The sequence below is a fragment of the Lepidochelys olivacea genome, assembly GCF_965140295.1.
Source record: "Lepidochelys olivacea isolate rLepOli2 genome assembly, chromosome: 19".
NCBI lineage: Eukaryota > Metazoa > Chordata > Testudines > Cheloniidae > Lepidochelys > Lepidochelys olivacea.
The window spans coordinates 12791066-12806921 of NC_140429.1; the positions used below are offsets into that span (position 1 = coordinate 12791066).

Genomic DNA, 15856 nt, shown 5'->3' on the forward strand with positions numbered 1-15856 from the left:
AATTACCTCTTAAGAACGACCTCAGCTATTGCCAAAGTCTTCACTTCTTGCTGTAAAATAAATTATGATTACAGATGTTTAAAAACTATATTTTAAATAGTTTTGGAGGGAAATTTACCCTACATGTCATAAGCATATATTATACTTTGAAAGGTCTGTTGTACTTCATTATTCAGACTACAAAAGCAAAAAAAAAAAAGCTTACAAAACTTTTTAAAAAAAAGAAAAGGAGGACTTGTGGCACCTTAGAGACTAACCAATTTATTTGAGCATGAGCTTTCGTGAGCTCCTCCTTTTCTTTTTGCGAATACAGACTAACATGGCTGTTACTCTGAAAACTTTTTAAAAAATCATTTGAAAATACTTTCTTTCCTAGAATAAATATTTTATCTATAAATGAGCTGAAGAGTTCAGCTGTCTTCAGAGAAGTAAGTGTGTTAAATTTAGAAATTAAATACATTATACTGTGAAACACAGAGATTTTAACTTAAAGTGAAAATCCTCAACCTGAACTAGGGAAGCACTACTGTTCCCTCCATAATAACACACCTTACTCCAATATGTAAATACTTCATGCATGTATATATTACAATTGCAATTTCCCTTCCCTTGAGTTTAAAATAGAAAATATCAAAATATTTTAAATAGGGGGTTCAAAAATGACCCAATATATTGGTCTTGGAACATTCCAATCTCTCCATCAAAAATCATCCTAACGTCTGTCAACAGGGGGGAGGGATAGCTCAGTAGTTTGAGCATTGGCCTGCTAAACCCAGGGTTGTGAGTTCAATCCTTGAGGGGGCCATTTAGGGATCTAGGGCAAAAATTGGGGATTGGTCCTGCTTTGAGCAGGGGTTTGGACTAGATGATCTCCTGAGGTCCCTTCCAACCCTGATATTCTATGATTCTAGCACAAGAGAAAAGAAAAGCTGGTTTGCACAGATACTTCAGATACAGAGCACAGTTAGTAAAACAACATGAAATTCTATCACTCTACCTTCAAAATATTTAAATAACTGTATCTGAATGCTGAAATTAACACCATGTGCATTCCAGAGTCCATTATCACCAAAAACTTTTCTTCCCAACATAATCAGATCTTTCAGCCCCAGCTCATCTCTCATTATTCAACAGCAGAATTATGAAGATTTCAAATAATTATGTTTTTTGCTTTGACCGGACTTCAAAATCTTCCATGTTATTTGGGCACTGAGAATCACATCTTGCACCCCATTCTTAGACTTGCAAGTCCCCAAAGACAGAGAGAACCCTGCATATCCACAATGAGCTGGTGGAGATTGTGGTTGGGGCAGTCAAAGGCAAGATGCACTGGAACTTGGTGGTGGTGGAGGAGATAAAGGTGCGTTGAGGGAATCTGTATTTATTGCAGATCTACTAGTCTAAACCCATACCCCACAAGGGACATGCAGCAGGTTGCAGGTGGTCCTCCTCCTCCCAAAACTGTGTCTGGATGCATGCATGCACGCACACCAAGGACAAACAAACAGATTCCATATCTCAGCCATACAATGTTTACATGGGCTCTGCTTTACTGCTCAGGATTTGGCCCTAAATTTATTAGTCATTCCCCAAAGATCAATACTTCATCAAGCCTCAGGATGTTCAGATGAAAAGCTTGGTTGTGTGACAGAAGGGAGACAACAGGGGAACCTAGACCACAACAACAAACAACAGAATTTAGCAAGCATTAAAAATTTAAACTGAAAATCTAGACTCTTGATACAAAATGTCTATTGCAATAATATGCCTACAGACTAGGAGTCCCTACCATCTCCTCAAGAAGCAAGTAAACCAAAAAATGTGTTATAGTTTACATATTAGTATAAACCATTAAATAGCATGCTTGAGGAAAGTAAGGCATAGCCTGAGGTCATGAGAAGTTTGGTCGAGAAAGTAAAAGACTGCAAAGCACACCTCTGTTACATTCATCACATTAAAATTCATCATTGTTATTTACTTGTGATGGCATTAAAAATAATATAAGAAAGCAAATTCATTCTGACCAAAACAAACGGGAATTGCACAGTCTGTCAAATACGTATGCTGGAGTTCTATTAAGCAACTCTAAACATAGAACTCAGTTCTGACACCCATACTCATGCTGAATTATATCTTATTCCACAATAATTTAATTTTAATGGGTATACCTGCAGAGAAAGGTATGGTCAATGTTATGTCAAAATTGGACCCACAGTGAGTGGATTGCTGTTATAGTGGGCACAAGTGCCATTAACGAGACTATTCACAGTAGCAAATACCAGGCACAGCAGTAAGTGTTTGCACTATCAGACACAAATTTTGTCCCCCTTTATACTTCTGTCTTACTACATATTAAGACACTCAAGAAGCTGGTTGTAGAGGAGAAATCTTGTGTAATTCAGCACAAAAGCTCAGAGCTCTTTATTCCTTAATCTAACTACATATCAACATTTAAATTATTTTTGCTGGTCCAGTCAGTGGTTGAATAAATTACACTAAACATTTTCAGATTAAAAATGTAATCCCATTCCTCCCAGTACCAAACACCATTGCAATTGCACTATATTAATACTTATCCCTATACTGGGATGATCCCCATCAAGAGCTATAATCAATATTTCTGAAGTATTAAATACATCCCTCCACTCATCTGCCACTAGCACCCTTTCCTTTCAAAAAACCTTTTCCTCTGAAGATTCTACTTCTAGAAAAGCTTTATAACATTTCTCCCACACATCAAATCTCCACTTCAAGTGAAAAAAATTTTCTGTCTTTCCTAAGTCTCTTAACTTTGTCAAAAAGAAAAGGAGTACTTGTGGCACCTTAGAGACGAACAAATGTATCTGAGCATAAGCTTTCGTGAGCTACAGCTCACCTCATCAGATGCATTCAGTGGAAAATACAGAGAGGAGATTTATATACATAGAGAACATGAAACAATGGGTGTTACCATACACACTGTAACCAGAGTGATCACTTAAGGTGAGCTATTACCAGCAGGAGAGTGGGAGGGCGAAGGGGGGTTCCTTTTGTAATGATGATCAAGGTGGGCCATTTCCAGCAGTTGACAAGAACGTCTGAGGAACAGTGTGTGTGTGTGGGGGGGACGGGACACAAACATGGGGAAATAGCTTTACTTTGTGTAATGACCCATCCACTCCCAGTCTCTATTCAAGTCTAAGTTAACTGTATCCAGTTTGCAAATTAATTCCAATTCAGCAGTCTCTTGTTGGAGTCTGTTTTTGAAGTATTTTTGTTGAAGTATTGCCACTTTTAGGTCTGTAATCGAGTGACCAGAGAGATTGAAGTGTTCTCCAACTGGTTTTTGAATGTTATAATTCTGGACGTCTGATTTGTGTCCATTTATTCTTTTACGTAGAGACTGTCCAGTTTGGCCAATGTACATGGCAGAGGGGCATTGCTGGCACATGATGGCATATATCACATTGGTAGATGTGCAGGTGAACGAGCCTCTGATGGTGTGGTTGATGTGATTAGGCCCTAAATAGATATGTGGATACAGTTGGCAACGGGCTTTGTTGCAAGGATAGGGTCCCGGGTTAGTGGTTCTGGTGTGTGGTTGCTGGTGAGTATTTGCTTCAGGTTGGGGGGCTGTCTGTAAGTAAGGACTGGCTTGTCTCCCAAGATCTGTGAGAGTGATGGGTCGTCCTTCAGGATAGGTTGTAGATCCTTGATGATGCGTTGGAGAGGTTTTAGTTGGGGGCTGAAGGTGATGGCTAGTGGTGTTCTGTTATTTTCTTTGTTGGGCCTGTCCTGTAGTAGGTGACTTCTGGGTACTCTTCTGGCTCTGTCAATCTGTTTCTTCACTTCAGCAGGTGGGTATTGTAGTTGTAAGAAAGCTTGATAGAGATCTTGTAGGTGTTTGTCTCTGTCTGAGGGGTTGGAGCAAATGCAGTTGTATCGTAGAGCTTGGCTGTAGACAATGGATCGTGTGGTGTGGTCAGGGTGAAAGCTGGAGGCATGTAGGTAGGAATAGCGGTCAATAGGTTTCCGGTATAGGGTGGTGTTTATGTGACCACCGCTTATTAGCACCGTAGTGTCCAGGAAGTGGATCTCTTGTGTGGACTGGTCCAGGCTAAGGTTGATGGTGGGATAGAAATTGTTGAAATCATGGTGGAATTCCTCAAGGGCTTCTTTTCCATGGGTCCAGATGATGAAGATGTCATCAGTAAAGTGCAAGTAGAGTAGGGACATTAGGGGACGAGAGCTGAGGAAGCGTTGTTCTAAGTCAGCCATAAAAATGTTGGCATACTGTGGGGCCATGCGGGTACCCATAGCTGTGTCACTGATTTGAAGGTATACATTGTCCCCAAATGTGAAATAGTTATGGGTGAGGACAAAGTCACAAAGTTCAGCCACCAGGTTTGCCGTGACATTATCAGGGATACTGTTCCTGATGGCTTGTAGTCCATCTTTGTGTGGAATGTTGGTGTAGAGGGCTTCTACATCCATAGTGGCCAGGATGGTGTTTTCAGGAAGATCACCGATGGATTGTAGTTTCCTCAGGAAGTCAGTGGTGCCTCGAAGATAGCTGGGAGTGATGGTAGCATAGGGCCTGAGGAGGGAGTCTACATAGCCAGACAATCCTGCTGTCAGGGTGCCAATGCCTGAGATGATGGGGTGTCCAGGATTTCCAGGTTTATGGATCTTGGGTAGCAGATAGAATACCCCAGGTCAGGGTTCCAGGGGTGTGTCTGTGTGGATTTGTTCTTGTGCTTTTTCAGGGAGTTTCTAGAGCAAATGCTGTAGTTTCTTTTGGTAACCCTCAGTGGGATCAGAGGGTAATGGCTTGTAGAAAGTGGTGTTGGAGAGCTGCCTAGCAGCCTCTTGTTCATATTCCGACCTATTCATCATGACGACAGCACCTCCTTTGTCAGCCTTTTTGTTTATGATGTCAGAGTTGTTTCTGAGGCTGTGGATGGCATTGTGTTCTGCACGGCTGAGGTTATGGGGCAAGTGATGCTGCTTTTCCACAATTTCAGCCCGTGCACGTCAGCGGAAGCACTCCATGTAGAAGTTCAGTCTGTTGTTTCGACCTTCAGGAGGAGTCCACCCAGAATCCTTCTTTTGTAGTCTTGGTAGGAAGCTCTCTGTGGGTTAGTATGTTATTCAGAGATGAATTGGAAATATTCATTGAGTCTGTGTGGTATGTAGAATATGCTGACAGCTTGTGCCACATGCTCTCAAATCAGCGGCACTGCTATGGGTACCCGCATGGCCCCACAGTATGCCAACATTTTTATGGCTGACTTAGAACAACGCTTCCTCAGCTCTCGTCCCCTAATGTCCCTACTCTACTTGCACTTTACTGATGACATCTTCATCATCTGGACCCATGGAAAAGAAGCCCTTGAGGAATTCCACCATGATTTCAACAATTTCTATCCCACCATCAACCTCAGCCTGGACCAGTCCACACAAGAGATCCACTTCCTGGACACTACGGTGCTAATAAGCGATGGTCACATAAACACCACCCTATACCGGAAACCTACTGACCGCTATTCCTACCTACATGCCTCCAGCTTTCACCCTGACCACACCACACGATCCATTGTCTACAGCCAAGCTCTACAATACAACTGCATTTGCTCCAACCCCTCAGACAGAGACAAACACCTACAAGATCTCTATCAAGCTTTCTTACAACTACAATACCCACCTGCTGAAGTGAAGAAACAGATTGACAGAGCCAGAAGAGTACCCAGAAGTCACCTACTACAGGACAGGCCCAACAAAGAAAATAACAGAACACCACTAGCCATCACCTTCAGCCCCCAACTAAAACCTCTTCAACGCATCATCAAGGATCTACAACCTATCCTGAAGGACGACCCATCACTCTCACAGATCTTGGGAGACAAGCCAGTCCTTACTTACAGACAGCCCCCCAACCTGAAGCAAATACTCACCAGCAACCACACACCAGAACCACTAACCCGGGACCCTATCCTTGCAACAAAGCCCATTGCCAACTGTATCCACATATCTATTTAGGGCCTAATCACATCAGCCACACCATCAGAGGCTCGTTCACCTGCACATCTACCAATGTGATATATGCCATCATGTGCCAGCAATGCCCCTCTGCCATGTACATTGGCCAAACTGGACAGTCTCTACGTAAAAGAATAAATGGACACAAATCAGACGTCCAGAATTATAACATTCAAAAACCAGTTGGAGAACATTTCAATCTCTCTGGTCACTCGATTACAGACCTAAAAGTGGCAATACTTCAACAAAAAAACTTCAAAAACAGACTCCAACAAGAGACTGCTGAATTGGAATTAATTTGCAAACTGGATACAGTTAACTTAGACTTGAATAGAGACTGGGAGTGGATGGGTCATTACACAAAGTAAAGCTATTTCCCCATGTTTGTCCCCCGCCCACACACACACACACACACACACTGTTCCTCAGACGTTCTTGTCAACTGCTGGAAATGGCCCACCTTGATCATCACTACAAAAGGAACCCCCCTTCCCCCCCTCCCACTCTCCTGCTGGTAATAGCTCACCTTAAGTGATCACTCTGGTTACAGTGTGTATGGTAACACCCATTGTTTCATGTTCTCTATGTATATAAATCTCCCCATTGTATTTTCCACTGAATGCATCTGATGAAGTGAGCTGTAGCTCACGAAAGCTTATGCTCAAATAAATTTGTTCATCTCTAAGGTGCCACAAGTACTCCTTTTCTTTTTGCGAATACAGACTAACTTGGCTGCTACTCTGAAACTTAACTTTGTCAAGTTTTTTGAGATTGTACAGAAGCCAGTATATAAAACAAACTAAGTTATCTTAAAAAATACATAACATTTGTGGCAACAGTAGCAATAATAACTATAGCCTCATAATAAATAATATTAATAATGAGCTGTGCTAGCAACAATGCAGCCAACAGAATAACTAAGTTCCACTTTTCTCTACAAGTATTCCTGTCCAGGGATTTCAGGGTTATAAAAAAAGGCAGATTGTATAGTAAATGCTTCACTATATTTTAAAATATGCTTTCAACCATCCAACTGGCAGTGTTAAAATAACAGCGAAGTGAATTTTTAATGTCACACACATGACTTCCAGTTCAGAGACATTAGAAGACTTTCCCCCAGAGTATAGGGGGGGCTCCCACCAGAAGATCCCTGACACTATGGTATATCAGTCCCTCTTTCTCCATCAATCAGCAATGAGATATTCACCAGGAACAAATTGTGTGGGTCAGCCCCTCTCAGACAGAAATGGCATCTTCTCACTAGATACCCCGGTATTGGGGTGAATAGGGTCCTCTGTCAGTCAGACATCAAGTGAGAGTAGGGACAGAGTGAATGGAGAGGGAGGGGAACTGAGGTAAAGGAGGATGGGGGGTGTTTCTGGGGGAGCACGTTGGGGAGGCATAGGCAGGTATTGACTCGAGGGGGCTTTGCTGTGTGGACGCTAAGGGAGCACGCTTCCTGCTCCTGCCTCGGCATCCACCCTGTAATGTGGCAGGATCAGGAAACACACAAGTTACATATGAGAGGAAGGAGGGCCCTCCTGCCCCCCCAGCAGGAGGATATTTTCTATGCCCCCCACACACACACATACATACCAGGCTGTTATGGCCCTGTACCCCTCTCCAAACAGCTGATGGCAAACTTTCCAGTCACTTCCTATCGAGCCTAAGACCCCCCAGCCAGGGGGGTTTTGCGGGGTGGAGAACTATCTGAACTGGGAATCACTGGGGAGAGATAAATGGGGAGTCCTGTATGGGGAGGGTCCCCCCATACCCCAGCCAGACAAGGGAATAAGGCAGCCCCCCCCCCCGGGGGAACCAGGAAATTTGAGCCACGAGGGGGGGATATAGGACAGCCCCGTATCCCCTCCGTCCCCCAACTTGGGGGGACATGGCGCAGCCCCTCACACCCCTGCCCCAGGGACAGGGGCACAGGGCAGCCCCCCCCCGGGGACAAGGGGCACCCCCACTCACTGGGAGGAAGGGGGCATGAACCCCTCCAGGCCCGAGGGGAAAGGGGCTGGGACGCCCCCACCCGCACAGGGCGCCCCACTCACCGCCCCGCCCCCACACAGAGCGCCCCACTCACCGCCCCCCTCCTCTCCGTCTCCTGAACTCTTCCCAGGACAGTTTGTTACTGGAGTGGCCCGGGGGCAGCCAACGCGCATGCGCGGCCGCTGCTCCGGCTGGGGCGGGGAGAGCTGTGGGGGGAGGGGAAAAGGGGGCACAGTGAGGGGGCAGGATGGGGGGGGTCAGAGTGAGGGTGGGTTAGAGGGCGGGAGAGGGAACCTAGAGGGCAGGATCTGGGGGGGTGCTTCAGAGGGGGCAAGATGGTGGGGGGGACTCAGGAGCAGGATGGAGGGTGTTTCGGGGGGACAGGATGGGGGGGCCAGAGGGCGGGAGAGGGGACCTAGAGGACAGGATCGGGGCTGGGGGCGTTTCAGAGGGGGCAAGAAGTGGGGGGGGGGTCAGAGTGAGGGGGCAGGGTGGGGGGGACCCAGGAACAGGATGGGGGGTGTTTCAGAGGGGGCAGGTGCAGGGACAGGTTATGTGGACAGGATGGAGAGAGAAAAGGGAAGGATGCAATTGATGGAGGGGGATAGACTGGGAGCGAGACATTGGGCAAGGGGGACACAGGGCAGAGGGAAGGGGTGCACCTAAGGGTCTGAGGGAGAGCAAGAGGGGGGCAGGAAATGAGAGCTGAAGAATGGGAAAAACTGGGGGCAGGACAGAAGCGGGCCACTAGGGAGCAGTGTAAGAGGTCTAGGGGGACAGGAAGAGGGAGGAGACAGACATTGGGGGTGATAAAAGAGGGCAGTGTATGGGAGCTGAGTGCTGAGGCTGGTCCATGGTCTGGGCACTAGCCTAGAATTTGGGAGATGCAGGTTCAAGTCTCTGCTGTGCCATAGTCTTCCTGTGTGACTTTGGGCAAGTCATTCAGCACCTCTTGTGCCTCAGTTCCTCATTTGTACAATGGGAATAATGATGCTTTCCTAACTCATAGGGGTGTTGTGAGGATAAATATACAGTATTAAAGATTGTGAGATGCTCAGATACTTATCAGGAACCCATTACAGTAGTATCTTTGACAGATAGATAAAAGAACAGCCAAACAGAGAAACAGAGAGGGTCTGGGAATCTGAAGGGGAGGGGAAAGCAGGGAACACTTGGGAGAGTGGACAAAGATGCACAAGGACATTTTCTGTAAAGAGGGTAGCTTCTCCTGGCCACCTGAACTGACAAAGGGAAACATCAAACCAATTTTCAAGGCAGTGATTTATTAGGAAGGGGCAAAGCCGAGGATTCACCCTCCAATCCGCTAGTCTGTATACTTCATACATGGTTTTGACAGGATCATTTATGCCCTGATCCTGCAAATTTCATCTGGGAGGACAGAATTGCTTAGAATGTTAGGACATGTTAATTTGCCAAGTGTAGGTTTGGGGAATGCTGTTTTTTATAGATACTTCCAGCCCCAATGGATTTTTTGACAGAGATTGTTAAACCCTGACAATTTTTAATGTAAAATATTTTACCTTTATGCATTTGTTAGAATTGTCTTCTGACCTGAAAATGTTTTAACTTTCATTTGTAGTTTAATTTTGAAACAATAAAAAGAATGATTATTTTAATAACACTATTTTCTATTTTCTGCATTGGTAAGACACAGAAAGAAGCACAAGAAGGCCTCAAGCTGTGACAATTTGAATGGAATGGGATTTCAGTAAAATAAGTGAGATTTGAAATGGCTCATTTGAAACACATTCTTCATCACTAGCATGAGAAACTTAAAACAACAACAACATCTCTCACCTCATCTCCTGCCGTGATTTCATTCCAAGAGCCTGATTCTTTAAGCACATGCAAGATCCAGATCTTTAAAGGCTCCTATCTGCCTCTTTAGGGGCCTGCCTAAGTCCATCATTTAGGCGCCACTGACATCTTCAAAGCCACTGGTCAGCAGCTGACCAACACTATAGCTGTCTAAGTGCCGGTCAGAACTTGCAAAGCCAGCTAAGTGCTGACGCCACCCCCACAGCTTGAGCCCTAGCCCAGACTGAAGCCCCAGAGGCCTCAAAGCCATTTTCTCAAGCTAGGTGGGGGATGCTTCTCTCACCAGTGCAACTTGATCCCCTTAGCATCTCAGAGCACACCTAACACCTCTTCCCTGCCAGCTCCCACATCAGGAGGGTCAGAGGCAGGCCACCAACAGGTGAGGGGCAACGAAGCACCAGCACAAAAGACACATGGGGGTGCAGGGAAATGCAGGGCAAGCATGAGCAAGCTGTCTAGAAAGAGTGAGAGACAGTTTTGGCTGCTGGGGCCTGAGCTACCTGAGCAGCTGACCTGTCTTAGGTGCCTCACTGCAGGAAGGGGTTTGCAGCTACGGATCCTGAGCAGCGGGAGTTGCCTACATTTGGTTTGGGTATGCAGTGTTGTAGCCATGTCGGTCCCAGGAGATTAGAGAGACAAGGTGGGTGAGGTAATAACTTTTATCAGACCAATGTCTGTTGGTGAGAGACAAGCTCTCAAGCCACACAGAGCTCTGTGGAAGCTCGAAAGCTCGTCTCTCTCACTGGCAGATGTTCGTCCGATAAAATATATTACCTCACGCACCTTGTGCCTCTGGTCTGTCAGCCAGGTGCACCAGGTCAGCTGCTTAGGCACCTAAGCCTCCTCTCTCACAACTCCTTGGCATTTCACACCTGGATCTCTTAGGCAGCTCCCCGCTTAGCTGACCAGTTTCTGAAAATCCCTTTCTTAAGCACTTACTCTGAAAACTATTGCATGCACACTCTAGGGAGCCACCTAGGTGCCACAGAGCCACCTAACTCAGGACTGAGAATTCCACTAGGAGGCGGGTTGCCCATGGCTCAGGCGCTGCTTCACTCCGTCAAGCAATCCCTTTCAAAATCTAGGCCTAGATGTTTGCAGCATCAGGACCTAATTCTGGTCCCAGTCCTGCAATCTGATCCACACGGGTAGATCCATGGAAGCTAGTGGGGCTCTCGACAAGTGCAGGGGTTCAAACGTGTGGTTCAGATTGCAGGATCAGCTCCTAGGCTGGGGAAGTGTGTAAACATAGTTTTCTGAGTGGGAAGTGGCAGGTACAATATAAACCAAACACATGACCTTCCGATTCATGAAATTAGGGCTCTCTAAACTTTAGATTACTTTAAATTAAAGAGCTAGGCTTGAAACTTAACCCATACTGGTTTCACAATGGTCCACTGCCATGGATTTCCGGGAACAATGCTAGTTAAAGGCAATCAGAAGTAGACCCATTTTAAGACTATAAGCTCTATGGGGCCTTGGACTCTCCTTTATTGTACTTTTGTGCAGTGCCAATGGGGCCCTGATCCTGTGCTACTGTAAACCAGTGATGGGACCCAAACTTTATTGGGGATTCTGGGCATTATTGTAATGCAAATTAATAATAATCATCAGGTAATTTAGTGCCCCAAAGTAGGTTTTTGTTAAGGAAAAAATGATCAAAAACTATACAAATAGATCATGTATTTGTATTCATTCAAATACAAAAGTTTTTCTTTTAATTTCAGTAAAAAGGGACTTGTTTTTATTTAGAACTAAATATTCAGGTTAAAAATGAAGGGGCAAGATTTTCATAAATGACTTCCAATTTTGGGTGCCCACCTGGAGGCACATTAAAGGGGCTTATTGTCAGGGAATGGGCATTTCACTTCGTGAAAATCACACCAAGGGAGCGTCCAACAATACAGGTGGACTTACAGTCATTAATAGAAAGGAAACTGCAAAAGCATTTCTTTGTCATATAACAATCTTTTTCCAAGTTTGCCCCTTTCTTCTCTTTGTAAATGGTATAATGAAAAGAAAGAAGCCACACAGGGACAAACAGGACACATTGTAGCCACTTATTCTGTGGAATTTTGTTGAGATTGCAGCTCTGGATGGAATTCTTGGGAAGTGCTGAGTGCCCCCAATTTCCATCACCTGAACTGGGAGCTGAGTATGCTCAGCATCTCAAAGGAGACACTTGGCTGGGTCAAACCCTACCTGATTCTGGCTCAAACTTGCAGAGCTAGCAAGATGTTGGGCCTGCTTCTTATTTACACTAGGACTCTTTACACTGCTCTAGCAATGCCATTTCAGAAATTACATTTGCACTCCTTTAAGGCCCCTTTATGCTGCCAAAGTAAAATGAGAATCAGGCCTGATGTTTCTACTTGCAAACCCATGCTTGGGGGCTGCAAGCCCAGCAGGGCTCTCTCTCCTTCATCACCACCAATGTGTATTTTGTTATAACACTTCCAATGCTTACTTGCTGTATCATCACTAATGTAATTTATTATTTAGAATAAAACTTTTAAAGAGTTTATGGGGGACTGAACGGCCCGTGGGATCTGCAATGGAATATAAGCATCTTTTGTCTCTAGTTGGTTCAAATCCAGCCCAAGTCATTTGTGACTGAAAATTATTAACATCTGATAGCGGCTCTGTGAAATACAGTATGTGAAATTAGCTTTTGGGGGCTCAAGTCTAGTTCCCAGAGGGCTGATGTCTTCATCATCATACAAACATATTTATCATTAACTGGCAGACTCAACAAAGGGGCCAAGGACTGAATGGGTCATGGAGTTGGAATTACCTATCGCCCCTAACGGACGTCCCTCCAGGGGTGCATTGGCAAGGTAAGGTGGGAAGAACTCTGTAGAGCCATGGCTCCAGCTGCCTTGTTCCATGGATAGACAGAGGACATCAGTCTCTAGGGCTGTCACGCTAGCCTCTTTTACCAGCACTAGCTTCACACACACTTATTAACAAGTTTCAGGTTCCTTTTTGCCTGTGTGCCACCAGTCTGTCCTGAGTCATTTTATAACGGAAACTGCCCCCTGCGGTGACTCTAAGTCATGCTCTCTCTGGCTGCAACTGGCTTTTAACTTTCACTTCCTGTGAATAAAGCTGCCCTAGTCCTAAACTAAAGCTATTTTAAAAAATGCAACTGGGTGGAAGTGTCCATTTTAAAGCTGGCTGTTACTAGTATTTAAACAGTTCCTGCTTGGTTATAAGAGTAAATATTCATGAAGAAAGTGACTTTTTAGTTGATTCTTTAGATCTTGTGATGGAAATTTTTTTTTCTCTATTTGTCATTGTTACTTGGAGAAGAGATTAACCCTCTAATTTGCATACACTTCATGGCGCTGAGCTATACTTGTACCAGTGGAGGTTCCAGTTTGAGGAATAGATTAATAGAGTCACATATTCGAAGGACAGAAGGGACCACTGTAATCATCTTGTCTGACTGCCTGCGTAACTCAGAACTTCCCTGAAATAAGTCCTGTCTGAACTAGAGCAGATCTTAGAAAAACATCCACTCTTGATTTAAAAATCACCATGATGGGGAATCCAACACCACTGTGATGTACTTTGAATGCCAACATTGTTGTGGCACAAAGGCCACAGCTCAGGTATGCTATCTTAATGCAACATTAGGGAAAAACACCTTTCTGAAGCTACATGGCCAAACCCCAACTCCAAAGAGTCTGGAAGATTTTACGCTCAATCAATCATCTGCTAACAATTGCAAACTCATATTATATTGTAATTAATTGGCTAGTGCATCCCTGCATGGAACCTGAACTGCCCAACAACCTGTCATAGGTGGCCAATAGAGATTCTCTGTCAAGTGACAAAGGCTGTGGTGCAAAAGCTGAGTTCTGTCCCCACCCACGCATGTGAACTGCTTGAGTGACAATGAAGCCACACAGACATGCTGTGAGAGATGGTGCTTCATTAGAATCACATGGGAAGGTGTGTCCTGTAAAGACCCTTATTTGAAATTCTTGCTGTAATGCCAAGCAAGTGTCATGCATCTGCTGCTGTGAAGGCTGAATTCAAAATCACTCCCTTACTTTTGCAGAGAAGGGTTACTACAACTAACGCAAGAGTTTGCACTTCTGTAGCACTTGCCACCTGAGTATTTGAAAGCACCTTGCATGCATTAGCTAATTAAGCCTTTCACAACTCCTGTGGTGTGCGTGAGGGGTATATCGGGATGACTTTACTCACCGCTGACATGAGGTCCCTTCCGGGATGGGATACAGCAGCTGGTTAACGCTGCAGGAGATTAGGTACGTGATATTATATTTGAAAGCGCAAGAGGGTGTTTAGTTTGGCAAAATGTTATCCTGAGCTGGAATTATGCCAGGGCCTTGGGGCTGAAACCTACACTTCTACAAAAAGCGAGATGGCCAAAAGTGGTCAGGACTTTGGGTTTTGGTTTCAGTCTAAATACATCCAGCAGCATAGCACCCCTGTCAACATAGTACCAGAATGCTGAACTACAAAGTACCAAGAGAAAAGAGTATTGGTTCTCTTCAAACTCCCAATATCCAGCCAGAAGTGAAGGGGTGACATGTATTGTTTTTGGCCCAGATCCTCCCAGGTATCCAGATTCCTAACTTCTATTGAAATCAGTTAGAAGTGAGGTTTCAGAGTAACAGCCGTGTTAGTCTGTATTCGCAAAAAGAAAAGGAGTACTTGTGGCACCTTAGAGACTAACCAATTTATTTGAGCATAAGCTTTAGTGAGCTACAGCTCACTTCATCGGATGCATACTGTGGAAACTGCAAAAGACATTATATACACAGAGACCATGAAACAATACCTCCTCCCACCCCACTCTCCTGCTGGTAATAGCTTATCTAAAGTGATCACTCTCCTTACAATGTGCATGAAAATCAAGGTGGGCCATTTCCAGCACAAATCCAGGTTTTCTCACCCCCCCCCTTTTTTCCAAAAACCACACACACAAACTCACTCTCCTGCTGGTAATAGTTCATCCAAAGTGACCACTCTCCCTACAATGTGCATGATAATCAAGGTGGGCCATTTCCAGCACAAATCCAAGTTTAACCAGAACGTCTGGGGGGGGGGGTAGGAAAAAATAAGGGGAAATAGGCTACCTTGCATAATGACTTAGCCACTCCCAGTCTCTATTCAAGCCTAAATTAATAGTATCCAATTTGCAAATGAATTCCAATTCAGCAGTTTCTCGCTGGAGTCTAGATTTGAGGTTTTTTTGTTTTAAGATAGCGACCTTCATGTCTGTGATTGCGTGACCAGAGAGATTGAAGTGTTCTCCGACTGGTTTATGAATGTTATAATTCTTGACATCTGATTTGTGTCCATTTATTCTTTTACGTAGAGACTGTCCAGTTTGACCAATGTACATGGCAGAGGGGCATTGCTGGCACACGATGGCATATATCACATTGGTGGATGTGCAGGTGAACGAGCCTCTGATGGTGTGGCTGATGTTATTAGGCCCTGTGATGGTGTCCCCTGAATAGATATGTGGGCACAGTTGGCAACGGGCTTTGTTGCAAGGATAGGTTCCTGGGTTAGTGGTTCTGTTGTGTGGTATTGTTACCAGCAGGAGAGTGGGGTGGGAGGAGGTATTGTTTCATGATCTCTGTGTGTATATAATGTCTTCTGCAGTTTCCACAGTATGCATCCGATGAAGTGAGCTGTAGCTCACGAAAGCTTATGCTCAGATAAATTGGTTAGTCTCTAAGGTGCCACAAGTCCTCCTTTTCTAGTTAGAAGTGAGGAGCCTCAATCCTTTAGTGGTTCTGGGGCACTGTTACTGATGAGCCTAAAATTACCAGGATCTTTACCAAGTGTGACAGAACCGTAGACATTACATACTTCAGCCTATCTCCCAACCAGCACAGTACTGTGCCCTACAGCCCTTTTACTAGAATCTTCTCCAGATTCCACCATTTCCCCTAGAAGGCTGTTTTGTAGCCTGATCGATTCTTTGCTGCCAGGGCATTTTTCTTGATCTGAGCCTAAC

At 44.8% G+C, this 15856-nt stretch overlaps 1 protein-coding gene across 2 annotated transcripts in view; it reads right to left on the bottom strand.

Annotated features, from left to right (window-relative positions):
* Positions 1-8187, bottom strand: part of LOC311533116 (lethal(3)malignant brain tumor-like protein 4) — an 80905-nt gene extending 72718 nt beyond the window's left edge. The window contains exon 1 of one of the 2 annotated variants that reach the window (XM_084652254.1): positions 8108-8187. The gene's annotated coding sequence lies outside the window, so the exon portion shown is untranslated. The remainder of the gene's footprint in view (positions 1-8107) is intronic. The other variant, XM_084652253.1, reaches the window with a different exon arrangement.
* Between the last annotated feature and the right edge of the window lie 7669 nt (positions 8188-15856).